Here is a 24813-nt window from a genome sequence, read left to right as displayed (position 1 = left end):
TTCAAGCCACAGGTACAGATGGCTTGCCAAACCAGATATTTCTTTGCGAACTTTGACAGTTTTATGTGCTTGAAAATATCTGCTACCTTTCCCCTTCCTTTTGCCGTATAAAACTCCTGTCCCGGAAGCTGCTTGAAGTCGGTTTTGACGTAGGTTTCGTCGTCCATTACCACGCAGTCAAACTTCGTCAGCATCGTCGTGTACAGCCTCCGGGATCGCGCTTTGGCCGTCGTATTTTGTTTATCATCGCGACGTGGAGTCACTACCTTCTTGTAAGTCGATAGTCCGGCTCGTTTTTTGGCTCGATGCACGGTTGTAGACGATACACCCAGCTTATTTGCGGCATCTCGGAGAGAGAGGTTAGGGTTTCGCTTGAAACTACCGGCAACTTTCTTTGTCGTCTCAGCGGCTTCCGGTTTTCGATTTCCCCCCGATCCAGACTTCCTGGCTGTCGACAAACGTTCCCCAAACACTTTAATTACATTTGTAACGGTTGATTTGGCAACTTTTAGCGATTTTGCCAGCTTTGCGTGCGAGTAACTCGGATTTTCGAGATGCGCGAGCAAAATTTTGATACGCTGCTCTTCTTGCTTGGACGGCATTTTGACAACATAAGAGTGAATTCCAAAATCAAAATAGGAGCAACATTCTACACACACACACCTTCAAAATGAGGGGTGTTCAGGTTTTTGAAATGCAAAATTGAAAGAAATACGTCAAGTTTATATTGACCAAATTTTGACCGTATCACCCTTTAAAAAAAAAAAAAAAAACATTTTTTTTGTCAAAATTCGTTTTTATTATTCAACATAGTTCCTTTCAAGAGCGATACAAAGATTTTAAAGACCTTCCAATTTTTTGATACCATTTGGTAGTAGTCCTTCGGTTTTGCCTCAAAATAGGCCTCAGTTTCGACGATCACCTCTTCATTGCAGCCAAATTTTTTCTCTGCGAGCATCCTTTTGAGGTCTGAGAACAAGAAAACGTTGCTGGGGGCCAGATCTGGAGAATACGGTGGGTGGGGAAGCAATTCGAAGCCCAATTCATGAATTTTTGCCTTCGTTCTCAATGACTTGTGGCACGGCGCGTTGTCTTGGTGGAACAACATTTTTTCTTCTTCATATGGGGCCGTTTTGCCGCGATTTCGACCTTCAAACGCTCCAATAACGCCATATAATAGTCACTGTTGATGGTTTTTCCTTTCTCAAGATAATCGATAAAAATTATTCCATGCGCATCCCAAAAAACAGAGGCCATTACTTTGCCAGCGGTCTTTTGAGTCTTTCCACGCTTCGGAGACGGTTCCACCGGTCGCTGTCCACTCAGCCGACTGTCGATTGGACTCAGGAGTGTAGTGATGGAGCCATGTTCCATCCATTGTCACATATCGACGGAAAAACTCGGGTGTATTACGAGTTAACAGCTGCAAACACCGCTCAGAATCATCAAGACGTTGTTGTTTTTGGTCAAATGTGAGCTCGCGCGGCACCCATTTTGCACAGAGCTTCCGCATATCCAAATATTGATGAATGATATGACCAATACGTTCCTTTGATATCTTTAAGGCCTCTGCTATCACGATCAACTTCATTTTACGGTCATTCAAAATCATCTTGTGGATTTTTTTGATGTTTTCGTCGGTAACCACCTCTTTCGGGCATCCACTGCGTTCACCGTCCTCCCTGATCATTTCACCACGCTTGAATTTTGCATACCAATCAATTATTGTTGATTTCCCTGGGGCAGAGTCCGGAAACTCATTATCAAGTCAAGTTTTTGCTTCCACCGTATTTTTTCCCTTCAGAAAACAGTATTTTATCAAAACACGAAATTCCTTTTTTTCCATTTTTTCACAATAACAAAAGTTGCTTCACAAAAGACACTCTATCTCACAAACTAATTGACTTACAGACGTCAAATTTTGACACGAATCATTTGAAGGTTGGTACTATATAAAAATAATATGCATTTAATACTAGCGACGCCATCTATGTGTCAGACCGGGGACTTATCAGCCAACCTGTTAACTGGATTTGCAAAAAAAATAATGTAAAGGCGATTGGTATATTTTGGAGATTAGAAAAGTCATCTTCGAGTTTTTTTTTTGTTGGCAAGAAGTCGATTAGTCGAAAATTCGATTTTCTATTTTTGTATCCCTACTTTGCTGGGGTTGTCATTATTTCATGGTGGCTTAGTGATAGCGGCAATTCGGAATGCAGTCAAGTGCACTGTGCACAGTGTTTATGCTATGTGATGGTAATGGTACACACAGAAAAATAATTCTGTTTCCCGCGAATCGAAATTGTATTGTTTTATTTTCTTCGCATTAAAGAAGAATAAATCCTTATTTATGGTAACCATTAGCACGTTGGCTATCAACGAAATTCGTTTGGCCTGAAAGACCAAACAACAAAATAAAACTTTATTGGTCTAAATTTGCATTAAGGAGAAAATAAATTATTTTTTTGCATGTACGCATATGTATTTACATAGGCCAGAGCACCATGCCATTGCCAATAGCCGTAGCTAAATCGTAAAACCACCTGTCACCAATCGATTGGTTACTTAAGCCAAGAGGCCAGGCTCATTAGCTCTTTGGACGAGATCATTAAATAATATTGGTCAAATGTGTAAATTGTTTAAAAGTTATTAAAATCAAACTGGTCAAGAAGCTACATATGTACACTTTTATGATTTGCATTTATTTTATTTTACTCTTTTTTTTACTTTTTATACCCTTCACCACTACTGTGGTACAGGGTATAATAAGTTTGTGCATTTGTATGTAACGCCAAGAAGGAGTAGTCATAGACCAACCTTTTAGTATACGAATCGGCTTAGAATTAAATTCTGAGTCGATTTTTGTGTGCAAAGTACAGCTCGCAGTTTTAGTCCGATTGTCCTAAAATTTGGTATAGGGTCCTGTTTCGGCTCAAAGACGATCCCTATTGATTTTGGAAAAAATCGGTTCAGATTTAGATATAGCTGTCATATATATTTTTCACCGATCTGGTCATAAGTGGCGTGTATATCAACCGATCTTCCTCAAATTCCGTACATCCGAATATTTTATGAGTCTCGAAAAACTTGCAAAATATCAGCAAAATCGGTTCAGATTTAGATATAGCTCCCATATATAGCTTTCGCCCGATTTACACTCATTTGCCCACAGAGGCCAATTTTTTGCTCCGATTTAGTTGAAATTTTGCATAGGGAGTAGAATTAGCGTTGTAACTATGCGTGCCAAATTTGCTTGAAATCGGTTCAGATTTGGATATATCTCCCATATAAAGCTTTCGCCCGATTTACACTCATATGACCACAGATGCCAATTTTTAACTCCGATTTAGTTGAAATTTTGCACACGGAGTAGAATTAGCATTGTAGCTATGCGTGCCAAATTTGGTTGAAATCGGTTCAGATTTAGATATAGCTCCCATATATATGTTTTTCTTATTTCGACAAAAATGGTCAAAATACCAACATTTTCCTTGTAAAATCGCCACTGCTTAGTCGAAAAGTTGTAAAAATGACTCTAATTTTCCTAAACTTCTATACATATATATCGAGCGATAAATCATAAATAAACTTTTTCGAAGTTTCCTTAAAATTGCTTCAGATTTAAACGTTTCCCATATTTTTTACTAACATTGTGTTCCACCCTAGTGCATTAGCCGACTTAAATTTTGAGTCTATAGATTTTGTAGAAGTCTATCAAATGCTGTCCAGATCGGGTGATGTTTAAATGTATGTATTTGGGACAAACCTTTATATATAGCCCCCAACACATTTGACGGATGTGATATGGTATCGAAAATTTAGATCTACAAAATGGTGCAGGGTATAATATAGTCGGCCCCGCCCGACTTTAGACTTTCCTTACTGGTTTAAATTTGATAAAGTTATAGTTTTTTTTTTGGATTATTATTGCAAGTCTACGCGGTTTTTAATTATTTCAGTATTATGTACAATTAATAAAATTAAATTAATTGTAATTTTAAAAATTTAATTGATTTTGCTTACAAAACTTAATTTATATGTTATTGCATTATTATTCACACAAAAAAATTTTTTTTTCTGATTCAATCACGTAGTTAATTCATCCAATTAATGTTTTAATTGAAATGTCTTCAATCACGAAAACGATCGTATCAATCACAGTTTTAATTGGACATTAATGAAAAATATTTGATTAAAAAATTAATTGATCCTCATTAGGAAATTTCAATAATTTTTTAATTTAATTGATGTTGATTGCAAAACTCAATTATTTGTTTCATTATACAGAGAAAAAAAATCCACAAACAACTTTCCAATTAAAGTCTTAATTGAGTCTTAAAAAATATTCAATTAAAAATTTTATTGATACAAATTTTTTTTAATTGAAATAAAATTCAATCACAAACAAGTATATACGGCCGTAAGTTAGGCCAGGCCGAATCTTATGTACCCTCCACCATGGAGGGTACTTCTACGAAAGACTGTCATCCACAAATTTCAACTTACTCGGATGAAATTTGCTCCTCCAAGAGGCTCCAAAACCAAATCTCGGGATCGGTTTATATGGGGGCTATAATTGATTATGGACTGATATGGACCACTTTTGGCATGGTTGTTAAATACCATATACTACCACCACGTACCAAATTTCAAAAGGCACCGGAGGTCAAATCTGGCGATCGGTTTATATGGGAGCTATATATAATTATGGACTGATAGGAACCAATTCCTGCATGGTTGTTGGATACCATATACTAACATCACGTACCAAATTTCAACCGAATGGGAAGAATTTTGCACTTCCAATGTGCTCCGGAGGTCAAATCTGGGGATCGGTTTATATAAGTATGGACCGATATCGACCAAATTTTGGATGGGTGTTTGAGGCCATATATTAACATCACGTACCAAATTTCAACTGAATCAGATGAATTTTGGTCTTCCAAGAGGCTCCGGAGGTCAAATCTGGTGATCGGTTTATATGGGGGCTATATATAATTATGGACTGATATAGACCAATTTTTGCATGGTCATTAGAGACCATATACTAACATCATGCACCAAATTTCAGCCGGATCGGATGAAATTTGCTTCTCTTAGAGGCCTCACAAACCAAATTTGGGGGTCCGTTTATAATATAAGTTTGTCATTCCGGGGTATAATAAGTTTGTCATTCCGTTTGTAACACATCGAAATATTGATTTCCGACTATATAAAGTACATATATTCTTGATCAGGGAGAAATTCTAAGACGATATAGCCATGTCCGTCTGTCTGTCTGATTGTCTGTTGTAATCACGCTACAGCCTTCAATAATAAAGCTATCTTGCTTAATTTTTGCACAAACTCGTTTTTTTTTGAGACAAGTTCGAATATGGGCTATATCGGTCCATGTTTTGGTATAGCCCCCACATATAAACCGACCCCCCGATTTGGGGCCTTGAGAAACCGTATTTTCTATCCGATTTGCCTGAAATTGGAAACTCAGTGGTGTTTTAGGACCTTCAAAAAGTGTACCGAAAATGGTGCCTATCGGTCCATGTTTTGGTATAGCCACCATATGGACCGATTTCCCGATTTTACTTTTTTGGCTTCTAAAATTCATACTTTTTTATCAAATTAGCCTAAAATTGGAAATTTAAAGGACTTGTGAGACCACAACTACGTGTGTTGAAAATGAGGTGTATGGGTCCAGGTTTTGATATAGCCCCCCATATAGATCGATCTCCCGATTTGGGGTCTTGAGCTTATAGAAACAGTAGTTTTTATTCAATTTGCCTGAAATTGGAAATCTTGAGGTATTTTAGGACCACAATGAGGTGTGCCGAAAACGGTGAGTATCGGTCCATGGACCGATTTCTCGATTTTACTTTTTGGGCTTCTAAAATTCATACTTTTTATCAAATTTTTCCTAAAATTGGAAATTTAAAGGACTTGTGACTTCAACAGCTGCGTGTGTTGAAAATGAGGTGTATGGGTCCAGGTTTTGATATAGCCCCCCATATAGACCTATCTCCCGATTTGGGGTCTTGAGCTTATAGAAACAGTAGTTTTTATTCAATTTGCCTGAAATTGGAAATCTTGAGGTATTTTAGGACCATCAAAAAGTGTACTGAAAATGGTGCCTATCGGTCCATGTTTTGGTATAGCCCCCATATGGACCGATTTCCCGATTGTACTTTTTGGGCTTCTAAAATTCATACTTTTTATCAAATTTTTCCTAAAATTGGAAATTTAAAGGACTTGTGGGACCACAACACTGTGTGTTGGAAGTGAGGTGTATGGGTCCATGTTTTGATATAGACCCCATATAGACCGATCTCCCGATTTGGGGCCTTGAGATTCTAGAAACCGTAGTTTTTATCCAATTTGCTTGAAATTTGAAATCTAGAAGTATTTTAGGACCATAAAGATGTGTGCCGAAAACGGTGAGTATCGGTCCATGTTTTGATGTAGCTCCCATATAGACCGATAGACACAAAAAAAAAATATTTGATTCAATCACGAAATTAATTGATTCAATTAAGTTTTTAATTGAAATGTCTTCAATTAAAAAAAATTATTGAAGGTCAATTAAATTAATTGATCCAATTAAAAAATTAATTGATACTATTAATTTTTGTGATTGATATTTGTTTCAATTAAAAAATTTTTTGAATTAATTAAATTTTTAATTGAATATTTTTTAAAACTGAATTAAAATTTTAATTGGACATTTTTTTCTGCGTAATAAATTAATTGATGCAATTAACTTTGATATACCCACTTTAATTTTCGTGTGCATTTGTGTATATAAAATCAAACATAAAAATTAATTGTTACAATTAATTTAATTAATTCAATTCAATTAATTTCCTGATTGAAAACAAAAAATATTTCTTCTCTGTGTAGTAGAAAAAAAACTTCGTCATATTAACGAAATGTGTCATTAAAATTGAGTCGTTTATTATTATAATTATCTATTAATCAACGAAACGTTTCTTATTATTTACGAATGTTTTCAATGACTTAATGAAAATGTTTCGTTATATCAAAGAAAAATTTTTCATTGGCTTAATTTTAATGAAAGTTTCATTGAGAGCAAAATTGAAAGTTTTAAATTTATTTTCTGTGTCGTAACGAATTTATCTTCTTGAGTGATTTAATTCTTGTAAAACATTTAAAATATATTTATTGAAGTTTTTTTGAAATATTTAAAATATTAAATTATTGTATTTTATTTTTCTTTTTAGAATTTCACGTCATCTGTGCCGTTTGTTTAGTATCTAACAAAAACATAAGGTAAATACATATTCTCAACTCAATATTTTTTGTTTTTTTGATTATTATGATTAATATAATCACGCTCGAATATTTGGTTAGTTATTATTTATGACTAGCTATATAAGTGCTACTGTGGTACTAAGAATAGATTTCGTTGTGAACATTGACATGGTTATATTTCTCTCTATAGAAATCGATATTTCTATGCACTGGTAGAAAAAACTTCATTACATTAACGATATGTGCCATTAAAATTGAGCCTCATTGGCTCAAAAAAAAAAAAACAATTCATTGATATAACGAATTTTCTCATTATTGTAAAAAAAATTAATCAGCGAAAGGTTTCGTACTAATAACGAATATGTTCATTGTGTTAAACCTTATTATACCCGCATGTGTATAAAAATTTGGTGATATTTTCTTTAATAAATTAAATAAATTGGTTCAATTATTGTTGTAATTATTTTCAATGATTGATGCTATTATTTCCGTAATTGAAACAATTATAATTTCAATTGATCCAATTAATTTTGTAATTGACGGTAAACAATTTTTTCTATAAACATAAATGTTGAAAGTTCAAAAAACATTCAGTTCCGGAATCTTGGCAATATTCTCTATAAAATATTAGACTTAGGTTCTTAATAAATTGGAGTATTTCTTATTTTCTTAACTTTGAGTATTTTTTTTTTTGTTTTTTAAATTGACTTCTCTAAATGACATGAATATATCATGTGTTCCACTTTGTATTCAACATCATTGCAACTTTTTCCATTTCCATTTAGCTTCATTTGTTTCGTAAGGTGAGCCCAGGTTGAAATATCAAACAGCCGTAAAACTCCTTTCTACAATGGGGCCGGGGAAAGAAAGACATATGCAATGACAATCGTAAATTCATGATATATGTCATCCATTAAATGTGACACATCCTCTATTCCGGTAGACAAAACTTGGATGGTGGAATTGTGTCTCGAGCATTCAGCTGCTAATCACGGTTGCCACTCGTGCCAAAGATTTGAAGAAAATTAAAAAAAAATTTGATTTCTATGGAAAATTTTATTTCTATAGAAAATTTTGTCAAAATTTTATTTCTATAGAAAAATTTTGTCAAAATTTTATTTCTATATTTTATTTTTTCAAAATTTTATTTCTATAGAAAACTTTCTCAAAATTTTATTTCTATATAGACAATTTTTGTCAAAATTTTATTTCTATAGAAAATTCTGTGAAAATTTTATTTCTATAGAAAAACATTTTTTTCTATAGAAAATTTTCTGAAAAATTTATTTCTATAGAAAATTTTCTCAAAATTTTATTTTTATAGAAAAATTTGTCAAACACTTATTTCTATGGAAACGTTTTGGCGAAATTTTATTTCTATAGAAAATTTTTGCAAAATTTTATTTCTATAGAAAATTTTGTCAAAAATTTATTTCTATAGAAAATGTTAGCAAAATGTTATTTCTATAGAAAATTTTCTAAAAATTTTATTTATATAGAATATTTTCTGAAAGTTTTATTTCTATAGAAAATTTTCTCAAAATTATATTTCTATAGAAAATTTTGTCAAACATTTATTTCTATGGAAAAGTTTTGGCAAAATTTTATTTCTATAGAAAATTTTATCAATATTTTATTTCTTTTTCTCAATATTTTATTTCTAACATAAAGAAAGTTTTCTCAAAATTTTATTTCTACAGAAAATTTGGTCAAAATTTTATTTCTATAGAAAATTTGGTCAAAAATTTTATTTCCATAGAAAATTTTGCCAAAATTTTATTTCTATAGAAAATATTGTCAAAATTTTATTTCTATACAAAATTTTTGCAACATTTTATTTCTATAGGAAATATTTGTAAAATTTTATTATTGTAGAAAAATTTGTCAAAATGTTATTTCTATAGAAAATTTTTGCAAAATTTTATTTCTATAGAAAATTTTCTCAAAATTTTATTTCTATAGAAAGTTTTCTAAAAATTTTATAGTCATAGAAAATTTTGTCAATTTTTTTTTTCTATAGAAAATTTTGTCAAAATTTTATTTATATAGGAAATTTTTTGAAAATTTTATTTCTGTAGGAAATTTTTTGAAAATTTTATTTCTATAGAAAATTTTTTCAAAAATGTTTCTATGGAAAAGTTATGGCAAAATTTTATTTCTATGGACAATATCTGCAAAATTTTATTTCTATAGAAAATTTTCTGAAAGTTTTATTTCTATAAAAAAATTTCTAAAAATTTTATTTCTATAGAAAATTTTCTAAAAATTTTTGCAAAGTTGTATTTTTATATAGAAACATTTTATTTCTATAGAAAATTTTCTGGAAGTTTTATTTGTATAGAAAATTTTCTGAAAGTTTAATTTCTATAGAAAATTTTCTCAAAATTTTATTTCTACACACAAAGAAAAATTTTTCTGATTCAATCACGAAATTAATTGATCCAATTAATTTTTAATTGAAATGTCTTCAATCACAGAGATGATAGTATCAATTAAAAATTTAATTGAAGGTCAATTAAAAAGTTAATTGATCCAATTAAAAAATTAATTGATACTATTATTTTTGTGATTGATTTTTGTTTCCATTAAAAAATTTGTTTAATCAATTAAATTTTTAATTGAATATTTTTTAAAACTCAATTAAAATTTTAATTGGAAAACTTTTCTTGAAATTTTTTTTTTTTTATATAGAAAATTGTTTTAAAAATTTTTTTGTATAGAAAAGGTTGGGCAAAATTTTATTTCTATAAAAAATTTTCTGAAAATTTTATTTCTATAGAAAATTTTCTGAAAAGTGTATTTCTATAAAAATTTTTCTAAAAATTTTATTTCTATAGAAAGTTTTCTAAAAATTTTATTTCTATAGAAAATTTTCTAAAAATTTTATTTCTATAGAAAGTTTTCTAAAAATTTTATTTCTATAGAAAATTTTCTAAAAGTTTTATTTCTATAGAAAATTTTCTAAAAATTTTATTTCTATAGAAAATTTTCTAAAAATTTTATTTCTATTGAAAGTTTTCTTAAAATGTTATTTCTATAGAAAATTTTCTAAAAGTTTTATTTCTATAGAAATTTTTGTCAAAATTCTATTTATATAGAAAATTTTGTCAAACATTTATTTCTATGGAAAATTTTTGGCAAAAGTTTATTTCTATATAAAATGTTGTCAACATTTAATTTCTATAGAAAATTATCTCAAAATTTTATATCTATAGATTATTTTTTCAAAATTTTATTTCTATAGAAAATTTTCTGAAAGTTTTATTTCTATAGAAAATTTTCTGAAAGTTTAATTTCTATAGAAAATTTTGTCAAAAATTTATATGTATAGAAAAGGTTTGGCAAAATTTTATATCTAAAGAAATTTTTCTGAAAATTTTATTTCTATAGAAAATTTTCTGAAAATTGTATAACTATAAAAATTTTTCTAAAAATTTTATTTCTATAAAAATTTTATTTCTATAGAAGGTTTTCTAAAAATTTTATTTCTATAAAAAATTTTCTAAAAATTTTATTTCTATAGAAAGTTTTCTAAAAATATTATTTCTATAGAAAATTTTCTGAAAGTTTTATATCTATAGAAAATTTTTTCAAAATTCTATTTCTATAGAAAATTTTGTCAAACATTTATTGCTATGGAAAAGTTTTGGCAAAAGTTTATTTCTATAGAAAATGTTCTATAAAAAATGTCAAAATTTTATTTCTATAGAAAATTATCTCAAAATTTTATATCTATAGATTATTTTGTCAAAAATTTTATGTCTACAGAAAACTTTGTCAAAATTTTAGTTGTATAGAAAATTTTCTGAAGCTTTCATTTCTATAGAATATTTTGTCAAAATTTTATTTCTATAGAAAATTTTTCTGAAACTTTTATTTCTATAGAAAATTTGCTCAAAAATAAATTTCTATAGAAAATTTTGTCAAACATTTATTTCTATGGAAAGGTTTTTGTCAAAATTTTATTTCTAAAGACAATTTTTGCAAAATTTTATTTTTATAGAAAATTTTGTCAAAATTTTATTTCTGTAGAAAATTTTCTAAAAATTTTATTTCTATAGAAAGTTTTCTAAAAATTTTATTTCTATAGAAAATTTTCTGATAGTTTTATTTCTATAGAAAATTTTTTCAAAATTCTATTTCTATAGAAAATTTTGTCAAACATTTATTGCTATGGAAAGGTTTGGCAAAAGTTTATTTCTATAGAAAATGTTGTCAAAATTTTATTTCTATAGAAAATTATCTCAAAATTTTATATCTATAGATTATTTTGTCAAAATTTTATGTCTACAGAAAATTTTGTCAAAATTTTATTTGTATAGAAAATTTTCTGAAGCTTTCATTTCTATAGAATATTTTGTCAAAATTTTGTTTCTATAGAAAATTTTTCTGAAACTTTTATTTCTATAGAAAATTTTCTCAAAAATAAATTTCTATAGAAAATTTTGTCAAAAATTTATTTCTATGGAAAGGTTTTTATTTCTAAAGACAATTTTTGCAAAATTTTATTTTTATAGAAAATTTTGTCAAAATTTTATTTCTGTAGAAAATTTTCTAAAAATTTTATTTCTATTAAAAATTTTGTCAAAATGTTATTTCTATAGAAACTTTTGTCAAAATTTAATTTCTGTAGAAAATATTGTCAAAATTGTATTTCTAAAGATATTTTCTGTAAATTTTATTTCTATAGAAAACTTTCTCAAAATTTTATTTCTATTGAAGATTTTCTAAAAATTTTATTTCTATAAAAAATTTTCTCAAAATTTTATTTTCATAGAAAATTTTGTCAACATTTTATTTCTATAGAAAATTTTTGCAAAAAAACTTTATAGAAAATTTTCTTACTTGGATTCTCCGCTTCTTTGGCTCGGAATCAATACCAAATTTGTTAAAGTAAAGACAAAATCCTTGTAACCGGGCATCCTTGTTTTTCAGTGTATAAAAAATGTGGTCAACATTTTATTTCTATAGAATATTTTCTCAAAATTTTATTTCTATAGAAATTGTTGTCAACATTTTATTTCTATACAAAATTTTGGCAACATTTTATTTCTATCGAAAATATTTGCAAAATTTTATATTTGTAGAAAAATTTGTCAAAATGTTATTTTTATAGAAAATTTTGACAAAATTTTATTTCTATAGAAAATTTTCTCAAAATTTTATTTTCATAGAAAATTTTGTCAAAATCTTATTTTCATAGAAAATTTTGTCAAAATTTTATTTTCATAGAAAATTTTGTCAAAATTTTATTTTCATAGAAAATTTTGTCAAAATTTTATTTCTATAGAAAATTTTTGCAAAAAAAATTTATAGAAAATTTTCTGAAAATTTTATTTCTATATAAAAATTTTCTGAAAATTTTGTTTCTATGGAAACGTTTTGGCAAAATTTTGTTTCTAAAGACAATTTTTGCAAAATTTTGTTTCTATAGAAAATTTTTTAAAAATTTTATTTCTATAGAAACTTTTCTCAAAATTTTATTTCTATAGAAAATTGATGTATCTCTTATTTGTAAAAAATCTACCATTTTTGGAAGAATTCTAGCAACTGTGGCAACCGTGCTAGCAGCATGGAAATGTTCTTCTTACAAGAGCTAAACGTGAAAGTTTAAACTCTAAAGAATACACCATACATGCTGGCAGACTTTGTGGCAGATACCTGAATGGCCGACAAAAGAAGCCATCACAAATGACTAATAATCCATGGAATATAGGGGCTTTTTTTTGCCATTTTTGAGACCAATTGTCTACAAATGAAAAAGAAGTTTGCATACTGGTATCTCCTTTGGCCATTCAATAATAATGATGACAATGTTTCAATGTTTGCTGATTGGAGTTCCTTATTTGTCATTGATGGAGGGTTTTCGGTCTTCATTCATTTTCGAACTGCTATAGAAAGGTGTCGATACTGGAACTTTGTAGTTTTGTCTACCCTACGTGTCTTTAGATTTGCATGATCGTCTTGTAAATGAAGGCGTCGTCGTCGTCTAGATGACTACGCTGGAGATGACAACTATGATTATAGGTTCATATGCAAATGATTTGGAATTGATATTCAATGGAGCAACCTAGGATTGCCACAATACATTGGTATTCCAATCCATTTATTTATCCACACTGAAAATGATCTTTTTAGTATGCCGATTGGGTTGCTCTTTTTTTATTGTTGTTTTGCTTCTATATCGAACTGAATTGCTTATGATTTGTATGCATCATCATTCCGGTAAAATTGATTGAGCTGTTGTTCTCCAATTGTTGCATGAACAGACACGGCTAGATCAATATTTTACAAAGTCTGCCACAATGACAGAGACTGTCTTTGTAGTTTGATGTAAATGTCTGCTACACTTTACACTTTTAAACAAATCTGCTGAAAAACATAACTAATGAACTAACCAAACCAAAGGGTCGAAGAATTGAAAAAGTCGACATTTTTATTAAAATTTTGAAAATTCAAAGTTTAACATAACGATTTTCGATTTTTTACGGAATTTTTACCATACGAAGGATCGTGGGTTCAATTTCAAAAACTCCATCGACAAGTTTCAGCGATGGATGTTCGCCTCTCAGTAATGTTGGTGACATTTCTGAGTGTTCCAAAGCTTCTCTATATGGTCTCACCGTTCGGGCCCGGCCATAAATAAGAGGTGCCTTGTCTTTGAGCTAAACATGGATTCGGGCAGCATTCAGCAATAAAAAAAAAAACAAATTCACCACTGTAGTAATACAATGGACTGAATAGTCTAAGTGAAAGGGCTTCCAGCATTCCTAACCTAACCTACCATTAAAAGATTTAGTTACATCATGTTCCATATATAAAAAGTTTATCAGTCCGTTTGTAACACATCGAAATATCGATTTTCGACTATGTAATGTATATATTCTTGATCAGGGGAAAAAATCTAAGATGATACATATAACTAAGTCCGTCGATCTGTATGTTGTAATCACACTATAGCCCTCAATAATGAAGCTATAAGGCTGAAATTTTGTACAAACTCGTCGTTTGTCTGCAGATAGGTCAAGTTCAAAGATGGGCTAATCGACCCTATATCGACATAGCCCCCATATAGACCGATATTTTAACGTTGTTGTAGTTGCCGTACTTTACTTTACGATATATTTACTTAGTTTTTATAGTTTTAAATAACTTGGTTAACATTTCTTGTTTAGTAATATAATTTTAAGACTTAGTATTATAAAGCGTTTTCATACAAAATAAATTTTGTATTCTGAATAAAAAAAAAGAAAATACATTTGAGTTAATTACAACCAGCCGCTACATGGCGATTCTGCTATATAGGATATAGCATTTTTATACCTAATAATAATGGCAAAATTAATGTCATCCAAAGCCCTCCAAGAGAAGATAAATATTCGCGTTTGAAGAATACATTGATTCAACGTCATTCCATCAGAAGGCTTGATAGAATTTTGTCAGACACCGTATGCTTTTCATGGTGGTGGGCGCATTCCCCTAGGCAATTATATTTAAAGGGTAGTACGTAATACACACACAAGCACATTTAAATAAACTTCATCAAAAGAAAACAATCAACTTCAGTTGCACACGTATGATGCTTGGTGGTTTCGTAAATTTTCGGAAGGCTACATTTAGGATGTGTGACATTGCAATTTGTACTATGTAAGAGCATTCGTTGTTCAGAATTGAACAGCGTTTGATAGTACTTAATTAAATTTTATACGCAGTAGTTTGAAGAAGGTAATCTTTTTATGGTATAGAAATAAACTTTTGACAAAATTTTCTCTAGAATTAATATTTTGCCAAAATTTTTTAAACAAATAAAATTTTGACAAAATTTTCTATAGAAATAAAATTTTGACAAAATTTTCTATAGAAATAAAATGTTGAAAAAATTTGTTAAAGAAATAAAAATTTGACAAAATTTTCTATAGAAATAAATTTTTTACAAAATTTTATGTAGAAATTAAATTAATAAATAATCTATAGAAATTTTGACAAAGAGAGGTGGTATCACAATGGACTGAATAGTCTAAGTGAGCTTGATACATCAGGCTACCACCTAACCTAACCTAACCTAACCTTCTCTAGATATAAAATTTTGACAAAATTTGCTATAGAAATAAAATTTTGACAAATTTTCTACAGAAATAAAATTTTGACAAAATTTTCTATAGTAAAATTTTGACAAAATTTTTTATAGGAATAACATTTTGACAAAATTTTCTATAAAAATAAAATTTTAACAAAATTTTCTATAAACATATTTTTTTTTACAAAATTTTCTATAGAAATAAAATTTTGACAAAATTTTCTCTAGATATAAAATTTTGACAAAATTTGGTATAGAAATAAAATTTTAACAAAATTTGCTATAGAAATAAAATTTTAACAAAATTTTCTATAAAAAAAATTTTTTACAAAATTTTCTATAGAAATAAAATTTTGACAACATTTTCTCTAGATATATAATTTTTTCTAGAAATAAAATTTTGGTAAAATTTGCTTTAGAAACAAAGTTTTGACAAAATTTTCTATAGAAATAAAATTTTGAAAAATTTTTATATAGAAATAAAATTTTGACAAATTTTTATGTAGAAATAAAATTTTGACATAATTTTATGTAGAAATAAAATTTTGACAAAATTTTCTAAAGAAATAAAATTTTGACAAAATTTTCTATAGAAATAAAATTTTGACAAAATTTGCTATAGAAATAAAATGTTAACAAAATTTTCTATAAAAAAAATTTTTACAAAATTTTCTATAGAAATAAAATTTTGACAAAATTTTCTCTAGATATATAATTTTTTCTAGAAATAGAATTTTCTCTAGAAATAAAATTTTGGCAAAATTTGCTTTAGAAACAAAATTTTCTAAAGAAATAAAATGTTGACAAAATTTTCTATAGAAATAAAATTTTGACAAATTTTTCTATAGAAATAAAATTTTGACAAAATTTTCTATAGAAATAAAATTTTTAAAAAATTTTCTATAGAAATAAAATTTTGTCAAAATTTTCTATAGAAATAAAATTTTGACAAAATTTTCTATAGAAGTAAAATTTTTACAAAATTTTTTATAGGAATAACATTTTGACAAAATTTTCTATAGAAATAAAATTTTGACACAATTTTCTATAGAAATAAATTTTTTACAAAATTTTATGTAGAAATTAAATTAATAAATAATCTATAGAAATTTTGGCAAAATTTTCTCTAGATATAAAATTTTGACAAATTTTGCTATAGAAATAAAATTTTGACAAAATTTTCTACAGAAATAAAATTTTGACAAAATGTTCTATAGTATAATTTTGACAAAATTTGTTATAGGAATAAAATTTTGACAAAATTTTCTATAAAAATAAAATTTTAACAAAATTTTCTATAAACATATTTTTTTTACAAAATTTTCTATAGAAATAAAATTTTGACAAAATTTGGTATAGAAATAAAATTTTAACAAAATTTTCTATAAAAAAAATTTTACAACATTTTCTATAGAAATAAAATTTTGACAAAAATTTCTCTAGATATATAATTTTTTTCTAGAAATAAAATTTTGACAAAATTTGTTTTAGAAACAAAATTTTGACAAAATTTTCTAAAGAAACAAAGTTTTGACAAAATTTTCTATAGAAATAAAATTTTATTGTTGTTTTTGATCTCATCTTAAAGCCATGCATTGACTAAACTACAAGTGTAGCTTAACCAACAGAGGAAAAGTATGCTTGTCAAATTTATTTGGGCAAAGCCCTATGGACTGCAAGATGGTTGGATGTACAGCTGTTTCGGAATTACCACATTCCTCATCAGCATCCTCTACTTGCAGCAATACTATCAACCAATTATCAGAATAAATTCGGGTAATTCACTCAACCCAAAGTGAACTGCACCTGAACCTTCCGAAAAAAGGTTTGATAGTCGGCTACTGCCTAAACAAATTTGCCAGCATATCTCTTTTCCTTTGCCAAACTCAAATCATCGATTTGAATGTATTTGGCTGGGTTTGTTTTTGAGCGTGCTTCCTCTATCTACATTCGTTTTGTTTGTTATTGTTGGCTTCTCTTCAATCGTTATTGTTGTTTTTGATCTCAGCTTAAAGCCATGCATTGTCTAAACTATTTGTTTAGGCAGTAGACGACAAATTTGTTTAGGCAGTTGCCGACTATCAAACCCTTTTTTCGGGAGGTTCAAGTGTAGTTCACTTTGGGTTGAGTGAATTACCCGAATTTATTCTGATAATTCGTTGATAGGTTTGCTGCAAGTAGAGGATGCTGATGAGGAATGTGGTAATTCCGAAACAACTGTACATCCAACCATCTTGCAGTCTATAGGGCTTTGCCCAAATAAATTTGACAAGCATACTTTTCCTCTGTTGGTTAAGCTACACTTGTAGTTTAGTCAATGCATGGCTTTAAGCTGAGATCAAAAACAACAATAACGATTGAAGAGAAGACAACAATAACAAACAAAACGGAAGAAATAAAATTTTGACAAAATTTTCTATAGAAATAAAATTTTGACAAAATTTTCTATAGAAATAAAATTTTGACAAAATTTTGTAAAGAAATAAAATTTTGACAAAATTTTCTAAAGATATAAAATTTTGACAAAATTTTCTAAAGAAATAAAATTTTGACAAAATATGCTATAGAAATAAAATTTTGACAAAATCTGCTATAGAAATAAAATTTTGACAAAATTTGCTATAGAAATAAAATTTTGACAAAATTTGCTATAGAAATAAAACTTTGTCAAAATTTGCTATAGAAATAAAATTTTGACAAAATTTTCTATAAAAATAAAATGTTTACACAATTTTCTATAGGAATAAAATTTTTGACAAAAATTTCTATAGGAATAAAATGTTGGAAAAATGTGTTGCCAATCTTCGGCATATGCTATAAGGTCTTAAAATAAAATTAAAAAAAAAAAACGAAATATTTCAAATAACAGGTTGACTGATAAGTCCCCGGTCTAACAAAGAAAAACACATTTTTTGTCAAAATTCGTTTTTATTATTCAACATAGTTCCCTTCAAGAGCGATACAACGATTATAACGACCCTCCAATTTTTTGATACCATTTGGACACCCTCGGTCGCCTCATTGTTGTCCCCATTTTGGAACATGTCCAGTTTTGAGAGGATAATGTTAATGTATTTTCCGTTTCGCGCCAATTGTCCACTTTTGGTAGGTGTCCGGTTTACAAGTTTCAGAGGTTTCACTGTATTTCAAAGCTATTTTTTTATTTTCGTCTAGAATCAAAGTCTGGAAATTTTCTGTTGTACATATCGTCTGCTATATCAACCATAAATAGAAGATTTATCCTTGAATTGTACATATTTATAGTTACTGCATGAGTCAGTGTTACACAGTGGTCCAAAATATATTTAAAAAAAGAACAGAACCCCCATATAGACCGATCCCCCGAGTTTACTTCTTGGGCGTCTAGAGACTATATTTTCTAGCCGATTTGCTTGAAATTGAAAATCTAGAGGTATTTTAAGATCACAAATAGGTGTGTCGCAAATGGTGCCTATCGGTCCATGTTTTGGTATAGCCCCCATATAGACCGATCTCCCGACTTTATTTCTTGGGCCTTTAGAATGATTCATGGTTATGGGTATTTAAGATTCGAACTTACTACTTGATTTGTGTTTATAATTTTCTTTTTCAATTCCCTCCAATTGGGCTTACTCAAAAGCACCGCATTAGCGTCCAAATCAACATTGCATAGAAAATAAGAATGAAGTGGGTATTTTGCAGCCACATATACGTATCATGTAGTAGGCTTTAAATTGTTAAAAATTAAAAAAAAAATATATGACTTGCGACCAATATCACTTTGTGCATTTTGTCCCACTGTCCAGTACATTTGCAATCAAAAAAGATAAAATTGAAATATTTATTGTCTACTTCCTACATTTTGTTCTTATTGATGAAGTATGTATGGTGATCTTGTGGAGCATTTGCTTATGTGTCTTCCTTTTATTATTTTCTGGTTTAATCGACAGTAAAATTGTGCACTAAAAACATTGTATCGTATAGCCATAGGAAAAATTGCATTGTTTAAATTATTCAGATTTTATTTTTTTGGAGGAGTAGCACAATAAGTCCATGAGACAGAAGCAAAGAAGAACTGGGAATATGGATGTTTTATAAATAATTATCTTTAAGATGAATGTGTCCACATTTAGTAGTAGCAAGGCAAGAAAAAGGGAGGATATTTCAGCCAATTAAACCCAAATTTAACTTCACAAAAAATTAATTAAATTTTATTCCGGTTAATTTAATTTAATTTAATTTGAATTTTATTTTATTTATTTTTTATTTTATTTTATTTTAATTTATTTTATTTTTTTTTATTTTATTTTATTTAACAAAATTAAAATATATTGAATTTAATTTTTATTAAATAAATTAATTTAATAACCCGCTACGATTTGTCATATATTCAAAAATATTTTTTCTTTTACTTATTTAACATCTTCTTTAATGCGTATAATACGTTAACAACTTAGCAAAGTGTTTTACAAAACAAATTTGAAGAGGCAAAAGATGTGCATCATCACAAATGTTATCCTTGAATTGCAATGAATTTCCTTGGGCACCTCATATGCAAAGAGCAATGGAGTCTGCATAAATACATTTCACCAAGTATGTCGCGTCTCAATCTCCTCATTGTTGGGGAAATGCAAAGAATTAAATGAAATTTCCTTGGGCATGGAATAGACATAGATTAACAACAGCACTTGCGAATTCTTCACACATACGCCTATACATATGCAATCATTATGTTAGCTTTGAAGACATTACCTTCAAGCAAAAATTAAACCTCCATCGTGAATGTGAAGAAAGATATAAAAAGCAACAAAATTTATATCTTCGAAAGTTCTGGATAAAACATGAAATTTTCTAAAAATTTCATCTCTATAAAAAATTTTCTCCAAATTTTATATCTATATAAAATTTTCTCAAAATTATAATCCTATAGACAATTTTCTCAAAATTTTATTTCTATTGAAAATTTTCCGAAAATTTTATTTCTATAGAAAATTTTCTGAAAATTTTATTTCTATAGAAAATTTTCTGAAAATTTTATTTCTATAGAAAATTTTCTGAAAATTTTATTTTTATAGATAATTTTCTGAAAATTTTATTTCTATAGAAAATTTTCTGAAAATTTTATTTCTATAGATAATTTTCTGAAAATTGTATTTTTTGCTATAGAAAATTTTGTCAAAATTTTATTTCTATCGAAAATTTTGTAAAAATTTTATTTTCTGAAAATTGTATTTTTATTAAAATTTTGTCAAAATTTTATTTTTATAGAAAATTTTATTTCTATAGAAAATTTTCAGATTTTTTTTTTTGTAGAAAATTTTATTTCTATAGAAAATTTTATTTCTGTAGAAAATTTTCTCAAAACTTTATTTCTATAGAAAATTTTCTGAAAATGTTATTTCTATAGAAAATTAGTTGAAAATTTTATTTCTATAGAAAATTTTCAGAAAATTTTATTTCTATAGAAAATTTTATTTCTGTAGAAAATTTTATTTCTGTAGAAAATTTTCTCAAAATTTTATTTCTATAGAAAATTTTCGCAAAATGTTATTTCTATAGATAATTTTCTGAAAATTTTATTTCTATAGAAAACTTTCTGAAAATTTTATTTCTATAGAAAATTTTCTGAAAATTTTATTTCTATAGAAAATTTTCTGAAAATTTTATTTCTATAGAAAATTTTTTGAAAATTTTATTTCTATAGAAAATTTTTGCAAAATTTCTTTTGTTTGTTAAATTTTATTTTGTTAAAATTTTATTTTTATAGAAAATTTTCTGAAAATTTTATTTCTATAGATAATTTTCTGAAAATTTTATTTCTATAGAAAATTTTCTGAAAATTTTATTTCTATAGATAATTTTCTGAAAATTGTATTTTTTGCTATAGAAAATTTTGTCAAAATTTTATTTCTATAGAAAATTTTCCGAAAATTGTATTTCTATAAAAAATTTTGTCAAATTTTTATTTCTATAGAAAATTTTCTGAAAATTTTATTTCTATAGAAAATTTTTATAAAAAATTTTATTTCTATAGAAAATTTTATCAAAATTTTATTCTATAGAAAATTTTGTCAAAATTTTATTTTTATAGAAAATTTTCTGAAAATTGTATTTCTATAGAAAATTGTGTCTAAATTTTATTTCTATCGAAAATTTTTTAAAAATTTTATTTTTATAGAAAATTTTCTGAAAATTGTATTTCTATTAAAATTTTGTCAAAATTTTATATTTATAGAAAATTTTATTTTTATAGAAAATTAGTTGAAAATTTTATTTCTATAGAAAATTTTCAGAATTTTTTTTTATAGAAAATTTTATTTCTGTAGAAAATTTTCTCAAAATTTTATTTCTATAGAAAATTTTCTGAAAATTTTATTGCTATAGAAAATTTTCTGAAAATGTTATTTCTATAGAAAGTTCTGAAAATTTTACTTCTATAGAAAATTTTATTTCTGTAGAAAATTTTCTCAAAATTTTATTTCTATAGAAAATTTTCGCAAAATGTTCTTTCTATAGATAATTTTCTGAAAATTTTATTTCTATAGAAAATTTTCTGAAAATTTTATTTCTATAGAAAATTTTCTGAAAATTGTATTTCTATAGAAAATTTTCTGAAAATTGTATTTCTATAGAAAATTTTCTCAAAATTTTATTTCTATAGAAAATTTTGTCAAAATTTTATTTCTATAGAAAATTTTCTGAAAATTTTACATCTATAGCAAATTTTCTGAAAATTTTATTTCTATAAAAAATTTTCTGAAAATTTTATTTCTCTAGAAAATTTTCTGAAAATTTTATTTCTCTAGAAAATTTTGTCAAAATTATGTAGAAATTTTATTTCTATAGAAAATTTTGTCAAAATTTTATTTCTTTAGAAAATTTTGTCAAAATTATATTTCAACAGAGTATTTTGTAAAAATTATATTTTTATAGAAAATTTTTCAAAATTATATTTCAACAGAGTATTTTGTCAAAATTATATTTTTATAGAAAATTTTTGCAAAATTTATTTCTATAGAAAATTTTGTTAAAATTTTATTTCTATAGAAAATTTTGTGAAAATTTTATTTCTATAGAAAATTTTGTCAAATTTTTATTTCTATAGAAAATTTTCTGAATATTTTATTTCTATAGATTTTCTCAAAATTTTATTTCTATTGAAAATTTCCTGAAAATTGTATTTCTTTAGAAAATTTTATTTCTACAAAAAATTTTCTGAAATGTTTTTTTTATATAGAAAATTGTCTGAAAATTTTATTTCTATAGAAAATTTTCTGAACATTTTATTTCTATAGAAAATTATCTGAAAATTTTATTTCTATAGAAAATTTTCTGAACATTTTATTGCTATAGAAATTGTTTATGAAAATTTTATTTCTATAGAAAATTTTGTCAAACTTTTATTTTTATACAAAAATTTCTGAAAATTGTATTTCTGTTAAAATTTTATTTCTATAAAACAAATTCTGAAAATTTTATTTCTATAGAACATTTTATAAAACTTTTATTTCTATAGAAAATTTTCTCAAAATTTTATTTCTATAGAAAATTTTCTTAAAATTTTATTTCTATTGAAAATTTTCTTAAAATTTTATTTCTATTGAAAATTTTCTCAAAATTTTATTTCTATAGAAAATTTTCTCAAAATTTTATTTCTATAGAAAATTTTCTTAAAATTTTATTTCTATTGAAAATTTTCTTAAAATTTTATTTCTATTGAAAATTTTCTCAAAATTTTATTTCTATAGAAAATTTTCTCAAAATTTTATTTCTATAGAAAATTTTGTCAAAATTTTATTTCTATAGAAAAGTTTGTCAAAATTTTATTTCTATAGAAAATTTTGTCAAAATTTTATTTCCATAGAAAATTTTCTCAGAATTTTATTTCTATAGAAAATTTTCTGAAAATTGTATTTCTATAGAAAATTTTCTCAAAATTTTATTTCTATAGAAAAGTTTGTCAAAATTTTATTTCTATAGAAAATTTTGTCAAAATTTTATGTCTATAGAAAATTTTCCGAAAATTTTACATCTATAGCAAATTTTCTGAAAATTTTATTTCTGTAAAAAATTTTCTGAAAATGTTATTTCTATAGAAAATTTTCTGAAAATTTTATTTCTATAGAAAATTTTGTCAAAATTATGTAGAAATTTTATTTCTATAGAAAATTGTGTTCTATATAAAACATTTTTTACATGGCCTACACAAAATGGCCCCTGTCATATCATTTTGCTTTGTCAAGATCAACAATGTTTCTTCTTTGCATGTTGGCTCTGTCATAAAAAAGAGATGTTTATTTCCAACTTTTAAATAGGGTATCCCAGCAAAAAAAGCGTCGCCAAAAAAGTAGTGAAAATGTTCTTTTTGGATCCGGAAGTAGTACAAAATTGGCGCAGAAGCGATGATTTTAACATGGGCTTATCATAGGACGGATGTCCACCATTTCAACAGCCGTTGCACTGAATTTGCATCACTTCTTAAGGTGTGATGCGAATCCAGTAATTTGGATGTGAATACAAAAATTTTGTGATATTTTGACGAGTAAATTAATTTTTAAAAGTTTTTATGATTTTTAATGCATTATAACGCTTGTCTGGAACGTTTGACATCAAATAGTTTCAAAAGTTCGCAATTTTTATAGAAAGGATTTAGCATTTTTTTCGGCAAAATTTAAATAATTTGCACTATTTTATTAATTCTTTATCTGTTTTTAACCTATTTGATACAATAAAATTTTAAATTTCTTATTAAAAATATGAAAAAAACGAGTTATAAAAAATTGACTCCTGTGTAGTTAAAATAAAGAACATCTTTGGGAGGACATTTTTGGAAGTGTTTTTAAAGTTGTGTTTTAAGAAGAACTTCCATTTTTTATGCTGGGTATTTGCACCTTTCCTTTACCCCATAATTTACAACTAATTTTCCAGAAGTTCTTATCTCCCGGTTTCATATTTCAGATTATTACATTGCAGCTCAAATATAAAAAAAAATTAAAATGTGACGGAAACATTTATACCGATGCCTTATTTATTTATGACTATTATTAGAACCAAGTGTCATTGTGGTAAAAGGTTAATTTATTTATTTTTAAACAAAATGTGTACATTTAGTTTAATAAACAAAACACCAGCATTTCAGACTCTTCAGTTGAAATACTGGATTTGGGAAATTAAATATTTATATATAATAAATTAATTTTACTTTATATTAAATGCAATTCAAATTAATGAAATGTAATGGCTTGAAATATTGAACCTATTAGTTGGTACGCTTTATATTTTTTGTCATCAATTGTTAAGATTTCACAACGTGAATTCAAAAATTGATTCTTTTTGTTTGAGTATTCACTTTTGCTACTATTGTTAATTTTGGAATTGATGCTAAGTGATTTCGCCTTCACGCTTGACTAGAAGAATATTAAGTTTGTTTAGTTTCACCGAAGACCAAATAGTGGCAGACTTACATGAATTCTATTTGTTTGAGGTTGAAGGTT

At 26.5% G+C, this 24813-nt stretch overlaps 1 protein-coding gene across 1 annotated transcript in view; it reads left to right on the top strand.

The window, feature by feature from the left end:
- The window catches only part of Hmgcr (HMG coenzyme A reductase), a 237467-nt gene that overhangs the window by 81826 nt on the left and 130828 nt on the right, over positions 1-24813 (top strand). The window contains exon 2 of the mRNA XM_075292246.1: positions 7233-7281. The gene's annotated coding sequence lies outside the window, so the exon portion shown is untranslated. The remainder of the gene's footprint in view (positions 1-7232; positions 7282-24813) is intronic.

Source organism: Haematobia irritans, chromosome 1 (genome assembly GCF_050003625.1).
Source record: "Haematobia irritans isolate KBUSLIRL chromosome 1, ASM5000362v1, whole genome shotgun sequence".
Taxonomy (NCBI): Eukaryota; Metazoa; Arthropoda; class Insecta; order Diptera; family Muscidae; genus Haematobia; species Haematobia irritans.
The sequence above is the reverse complement of the archived record's forward strand: the minus strand, read 5'-3'. Positions and strand labels throughout refer to the sequence as shown.